Source organism: Chamaea fasciata, unplaced genomic scaffold (genome assembly GCF_029207755.1).
Source record: "Chamaea fasciata isolate MVZ Bird 193981 ecotype frontalis unplaced genomic scaffold, bChaFas1.0.hap1 SCAF_7, whole genome shotgun sequence".
NCBI classification, from domain to species: domain Eukaryota; kingdom Metazoa; phylum Chordata; class Aves; order Passeriformes; family Sylviidae; genus Chamaea; species Chamaea fasciata.
Genome location: NW_027094092.1, coordinates 29,139,363 through 29,145,874, shown reverse-complemented (window position 1 = coordinate 29,145,874; position 6,512 = coordinate 29,139,363).

Here is a 6,512-nt window from a genome sequence, read left to right as displayed (position 1 = left end):
AGATAGATAAACATAAGAGCTAAAAAAGGTGGGTTATCTGTATTTCACTCAATTGGAATAATCACCAGTTAAAACCAGAAAGACCTCCTGCTAGCCACCAACCTTTTGCTGGATGTGTTTCACTGCCAGCTGTGTCCAGGCAGTGAGTTCAGAGGAAAAGCCTATTTCTCATGGTGGGCAGTAGTAGGGGTCAAAGGAAAGATATGGCCATAGCTAGTGGGTTGGCATTCAGCTACTAACCTTGATTGTCACTTGGCCTGCCTTGCCCTAACCTTCAAGGGAAAGGAGCAGAGGGAAGCCTGACTGGGTTCTTGTCCTCATCTCTGCCTCTTTTGCTGAAAACTTGTCACTTTGGAAGGTGAGTCCTGCGCTCTGCAGGGAACTTTAGTGTGGAAATGTGACTTATGAGCAAAGTCTAGAAGAACAGAGTTTGTCTTGTTCAGGGGAAACAACAAAGGGACAAAGAGGTAAATAAGAAACATGTTGTGCTGAAGAGGAGGGGAATTTTTGTGGTGTGCTTTCTAGTCTAGCTAGGACTGGAGGTTATGGACTTCAATGTCAATGGAGATTTGTGCAAGTCATGAAGAAAAGCTTCCTTACAGTATGCACTGCTTCACACACAGGTCACATTGCTTTCGTAGCAGCACACTGACTGGCTCCCCAGCTGCAAACCATCTGTGCTGCCCACTGACAAACCTGGAGGTGATAAAACTAAAATATTTTAGCTAACTCTGTGCACGGACATTCTGCTCCCCGACATGCTATGTGCCCTTCAGTCACCCGCTGCCAAGACAGACACGCAGAGCTTCTCTCTGAACTGCTTTAATTAATATATGCCTGCTCTGTATTTTTATAGCTCTTAAAAAGTAGCTGTGAGTGGTATCTTGTATCAGAGAGAGGTTTTATATCACTGCTGTGAAGCTCGCCATTGCTACTGCTGAGGAGGTGACCTTGGCACGTGTTCCCTCCCCTTCGCTCCTCACACTGTGTTAACACCACACTTGGCACTTCCAGTCAAATGCTTCAAAAAAGGACACAGAAGCCAAATGAGGATTTTTTTTTTTTAATGCAACTTAGTAGCTTTCTAAAAATCCCTGCTTCCTTGAGAAAAATTAGAAAACAGACCTCCAGACCTAAACAAACTCTCTTCCCAAGTATGTGCTCATTTTTTTAAAATCTCAGAACTTCACTTAGGGGAGACAACGGAGTCAGTAACCTCACAAGCCTTATTTTTCTATAAAATTCCCGAGAGTTTGCTGGGGAGATTTCACCACCATCCCCAGTCCATGAAGTTAAATGGAACTGCTGTACAAAGAAACAAATTGTGCTGGAATCAAGATGGGGAATACATGCCAGTAAAATCAGCATGATTTTCTCACTTGCATCCTGAACAACGATGAAGGGAACAGCCTGAAAAATACAATCAACTTGAAGGGAATTCCAAAAGCCATGGGGTGCTGTGTGTTAGGCACACTACAAAAAAAAAAAAAAATACTCCCATATGATCCATGAGGGCAAGGATAGACATGTAGGAATTGCTGTGCTGGACTGAAGCCAAAGTCTAGTTAGTTCAAAACAGTTTCACTGACCTTACCAGTCAATAGTGTGAGCTTGGTTCTCCCCTGATAGTTTGTTTTTCCCACTTCATGTTTTCAGGGTGAAAACTGACTGGTATTTCCTTTGGTAGTTTGAGGAGAGCTAGGCAGAATTTTTTTAACAAGCTTCCCATCACCAAGATATGGGGCAGTGCCTGCTTTGCTGGGGCTGAGCTGTACGGCCAGCAGGATTTAATTTCACCTTCCCCTCTCTAAATACCCAGCAGTGAGTAGACTCTTAATGAGTTGCCTGTCTGGAAAATGCCAGCTAAAGTGACTGCACGTGTTTCTGCCAACACGAATTCCCAAACTGCATTGAAAGTTTGACAAGGGGTGAGAAAGTCCCTGATGATACATTACTGCTTCAGTTTGCTTCAGAAGGGCTCCTGGACAGAGGAACTCTCGGTTAGTTAACAGTGTTTTACGAGGAAGAACTTCAAAGTCTTTATGCAGAGTGAACTTTGAAGTATTCTATGCTGTAACTGGCTCTTTGTTTCTTTTAAAGATGGGGATGCAGAGAGTAATGTTAAATGTAGAGAGAGCCTGTGGATGAAAGGCTGGTGTTCAGGCAGGTTTGGTGGTAACAAGGTATTTTGCATGTTTTAACCCCAAAGATTCAGTGCTCTAGGTGTGCTGATTTGATAAATAAGAAAGGGACTTCTCCACCCTCCTTCCTGTATTTTTCAGTGAATTGTGGTGATTGTGACATAAAAAGATGTTGGGGAACATTGTCAGAAGCATGTAACCAGACTTCCCAATTTCAATGTGTGGCAGAGGAGTAGAAACTCATTCTATGTGCACTAACCTCACTGCTCTGCAGATTTTACATGAAGGAGACAAAAAAGGCATTAGAGCTGCTTTTGTGGTCCTTATTGCCCCTGCTGAAACTGCCTGCGTATCAACAGCTGCACTGTGTGAACAAGACACTTGCAAGGTAGCGGGATGATGATCCGGTTGGGGAGATGGACATTAGTGGCAAGGAGACAGATGAACAAGTATCATTTGTTCAGGCTTGAGGAACACCGTGGCTGTGTCTTCAGCAGTGAAGTACTTAAATGTCAGTGGTCTTCACTGGCGATGGCCTGTTAACGCCCACTGAGATGCATTGAGGGACCTATTTTCTAAGCTAGTACAGACCATCTGGAGAGGATCCTCTGGATGCATCTGTGTCATGATAGGCAGAAATTCAGACCTCACTTGCATAGCGTTAATTATTATTTTGATTGGAGGCAGACTTTTGCATGGTCTTTTTGTTAATCTAACTGAAAAGTGACCTGATGCTGTCAAGGGGCTTGTTATGTATTTATAGCTCATTCCCCTGGCAATGTTGTGCTATGAACACCTTGAATCCAGCAGCTGTGTCCATCCTGAGGAGGCTGCACTGGTTTAATGCTATCAATATGTTAAAGCAGTATTACTATTGACAAACTCCTCACTCTTTCAACGGTGAATAGTAGTAGTAAGTAAGTTACATTTTTTTCTCACAGAAGAGAATAAAAGGCATTACATCTGTGTGTCTCCACCTCAGGCTCCGGGCTATGTGCATTTATGCACTTCTGGCAGCCTGGATTCCTTCTGAGACACAGCGACCTGGAAGTAGGAGCCTACTAGGGAATTGGGCACTGGAGTGTCACTGATCTGAGGTGGAAGGTGGGGACATCACCAGGGGCCAGCAGGAGCAGAGGAATAAGAGGCAGTACCAGGGAATGGACCTCTTGACTTTGGTCATTGCAGACCTCACGATTTCAACTGTTGCTCCTGTTCCCGGTTACTTTCATATCAAGGAGACCCAAAACACCCACAAGGAATGTAGGAAATGTATCACTGCTCCTTCAGGCAGCTGCTGTGGGGAAGTCTGTTCTTGTCATTTCTAAAACCTCAAGTCCTTGGAAAGGGGTGCTGCCTCAGCATCTGAGCTCATGCTTCAGCAGGTGGGGTGGTGGTAGGGCATTGCACCTCAGGTGCAGCACAGCTGGAAGCAGTGTAACAGGGCTGGAAAAAATTATTCCCAAATGCAGCAGAATAGTTGGGGGTTGGGGAACAGAAATAGAGTGAGATTGGGGCATTTTGAGGAGACCAAGCTACTGAACTGGATTTTCAGAGCCACAGCTGATCAGTCTTCAGAGACAGGAGGAAAGTTCTTCCCTTAAGGTGTGTCTCTTGTGTCCCAGTTCTTAATTTCTGACCTCTCTTGCATCCATAAACTATATTCTGAATCTTGCTCAAAGCTGTGAAATCTTGACTTCAATAAATCCACATCCAAAGCATGATGCGTGGGCTGAGGTCAAGAAATTACAAATTCGGCAGAGGTATAAAATAAAAAGTACCATCAAACCCTTCTAAATCTCAGTGCACTGCCTATAGCTCATTTATTGACTTCTGCTCAGTCTGGGGGCGAAAAAATGAATGTGCACAGTCTGCCTCAGTTCAGTCCATGGAAGACAGTGCCAGGTCACTGACTTCAATGTTTTATTAGTGAAAGAACTGTATATGAGCCAAAAATGAATTACAGGTTTTGTTATTTATACTGTAGTGGCTGGTGGTCTAACTATGGATGGAAGTTTGGGTGAGCCCCAGCTCATGATGAACAGACAATGACCTAATAGTCTGATGTCATCACAAATAATTTCTGTTGCAGATGATTTAAAACGACTTCAGATTTAGATGAATATGGTGCTAGTTGCACCCCAGATAGCAGATGGTCTGACATTATTTTTCTTCTCCCATGGGAGCCCAGATTTGCCATCGCTTTTGTAACTGGGCTCCCTCTTTACAGCAGACTTGTTCTGAGGCAGCCAATGCAGTACTGAGTCTGCCTGGGAGAGGAACAGCCTCCTGGATTTTCCTTGCAATGCATGGGACACCTGACTGAGGAATTCCTTGTTTTCTCCAAAATCACTTCTCTGGTGAGCAGTTTCTTGTTGCGCCTCCCTCTGTGACTCTGTGATGCTGGACTTTAATTTCCAGATCCAACTGATATTTTTCATTGTGATTGCCATTTGACTGGTTCAGACCTTTGATTTCCCACTTCCTTGCATCACAGAGGGCTTTCAACTTGTGATATATAAGTTTTATATCTAAGGCTAGTTTTCTGCTAGCAAGCAGAAAACACATCTCTTCCTTCACTGTTGATCACACTCACTTGGATTATTCTAAGCTTTTTTTGTTGTTTTTGATCCAGGTGCTACAACGAACATGAAGAAGGATGAGGCAGGCAGAGGGAGATGGAAAGATGTGCAACAGTTGTTTCTTCCTGCTTAGGGAGGTGGCAGAAGTTCCTGCAGGCTGGAAAAATGTCAAAGCAAACTCATCCTTCAGAGTTGTTGGGGGCCAAACGTCCCTGTGAAGTCACATCTGTCTGTTGAGCTCCTCCCTGCATGTGATGATAAAAAGAACCTGGTGCCTCCTTCTCTCTGTGTCTGCTGCACTCAGCTGCCCCTGGGGCTGCCAAGTAGGGACGAGCTGCCTGCCATCTTTGGAGACACACGTACAGGGGCTGATGCTGCCCAGCTGAGGCAGGAACATGGCACATGAGAGCCCATGAAGTGCTGTGATGGTGGAGTCTGAGCTTGCTCTGTGCTGGAGTTGGGACAAAGCCTGTCTGGCTGAGCTGGCTGCTTGGAGCAGAAACAAAGCCAGGCAATGAAGCAGGAAAGACCAGTATGACACTTATGCATGGTAGCATAACTGTTGGCAGGCTGGGATTGCATGTGCTGTACATGGGGCTTTAAAACTTGGACCTATTGATAAGGTTATTTTTGTCTAGATAGATTTTACTACAGTAAAATAACCTTTAAGTGTACTTCAGTATGCCATTAAGCAATGTGGTTATAACTGTTTCACAGAGCCTTTTTCATCCTCTGTCTGTGGGGAAAGGCATGCTGCAGTGGACATATTTGTAAAGGAATTAGTTATTTATTTGCTAGATATGGCACATTTCTTGGATCTTGCTCTGACCTTCAAACAGAAATGGTTAGGCTTGCAATGGTTCTTAGCTCCCGTGGGAGATATTTTCCTCATCCTCAGCCACCACCAGAGAAAGTGGTATCTGCTGCAAACTTGAGTTAGACTTGAAACAAATCTAAGGGTGTGAAACACATGTGCATGCCTGTAAATGCATGTCATGATGTATCTCTGCACCTGAAAATGCTGCAGTGATGTGCTGAGTGTCTCTGCAGACATGCAAGTGTTCAGAATACCACTTCCATTCACAGTGGCTTAAGAATTTTCTGCCATTTCTCACTCCTTTTTCTGGCTCCTGTGCTCCACAGTGACGGCTCTTCATTGCCAAACCATGCATTCAGGTACTGAAGATAATTACAAGGAAAAAATAGGGATAATTTTTATAAATAATATTTTTTTTTACTTCATAATTCCCATCCCCCCTTCTATGCAAAAGTGGTGGAGGCCATTTTGTTCAGCACATCTAAAGCATTTACCTTTAGGGGGGGATAAAAATACTTGTCCTAAAACGTGAATATTTAAAGAAGTACTTTCTAAAGTCATGAAAAGGACAGCAGTTCCATTTCTGCAAGAGCTTCAAAAGAATTTTAATGTTTGTGGAAGCTTAGCGATACCTGGATTGCTGTTTATAGAGAGGGATGCTGCCAGGCTCAGACTGTGTGCCTTATTCTTTAACCAGAAGTGGTGTAATACTGAGAGAGTTGTCCCTGTGCTGCCCCATGAAGCCTCTGGTGCCTTCCAGACTGACACAGCTGCTTCCTGGCCTGATGCAGGTCAGCAGTTCTTAATGGTTGCAATTCCACCAAGGCTGTCATTTCAATAAATTCTCTCTCCATCCTCGCTGTCTGCTTCACCCCCCTCCCTGGAAGTAAAGATCTTCCCACAGAACACAGATGGAAATGGTAGAAACCTATAATTATTTAATGTTACGTTGATCTGCCTCATCTGTGCTCC